Here is a 647-nt window from a genome sequence, read left to right as displayed (position 1 = left end):
TAGTACTTGGATGGGAGACCGCCTGGGAATACCAGGTGCTGTAAGCGTTTTGTCACTGCCTTGTGGAATTTCAACTCTTTGTCCGTTTCTTCCCACAAGGCTGAAATATGTGCCCTCGCTTTGAAATAAGTAAGCAAGATTAGTTTGTATTTCATCCAACAATCTATGCTACAAATTATGGCTGCAGTATATGCAATTTCTTCCACTTTTTGAGTGACACAAAGATACTTATCTACATGGTGAAAATGCAACAGCTGTTAATCACACTCACTTTGCATTTATATAGTGCACCAAGAGAAAGCTTGTCGCTTACGACCATACCGGCCTGAGTACGCCTGATCTCGTCTGATCTCAGAAGCTAAGCAGGGTCGGGCCTGGTTAGTACTTGGATGGGAGACCGCCTGGGAATACCAGGTGCTGTAAGCTTTTTGTCAACTCTTTGTCCGTTTCTTCCCACAAGGCTGAAATATGTGCCCTCGCTTTGAAATAAGTAAGCAAGATTAGTTTGTATTTCATCCAACAATCTGTGCTACAAATTATGGCTGCAGTATATGCAATTTCTTCCACTTTTTGAGTGACACAAAGATACTTATCTACATGGTGAAAATGCAACAGCTGTTAATCACACTCACTTTGACTTTATATAG

At 41.4% G+C, this 647-nt stretch overlaps 1 non-coding gene across 1 annotated transcript; it reads left to right on the top strand.

The window, feature by feature from the left end:
• The first annotated feature begins 307 nt into the window (after window positions 1–307).
• On the top strand, window positions 308–426 carry LOC118397599 (5S ribosomal RNA). Its single transcript, XR_004828443.2, has one exon. It is a non-coding gene; the product is annotated as a 5S ribosomal RNA (ribosomal RNA).
• The last annotated feature ends 221 nt before the right edge of the window (window positions 427–647 follow it).

The sequence above is a fragment of the Oncorhynchus keta genome, chromosome 26, assembly GCF_023373465.1.
Source record: "Oncorhynchus keta strain PuntledgeMale-10-30-2019 chromosome 26, Oket_V2, whole genome shotgun sequence".
Classification (NCBI taxonomy): domain Eukaryota; kingdom Metazoa; phylum Chordata; class Actinopteri; order Salmoniformes; family Salmonidae; genus Oncorhynchus; species Oncorhynchus keta.
The sequence above is the reverse complement of the archived record's forward strand: the minus strand, read 5'-3'. Positions and strand labels throughout refer to the sequence as shown.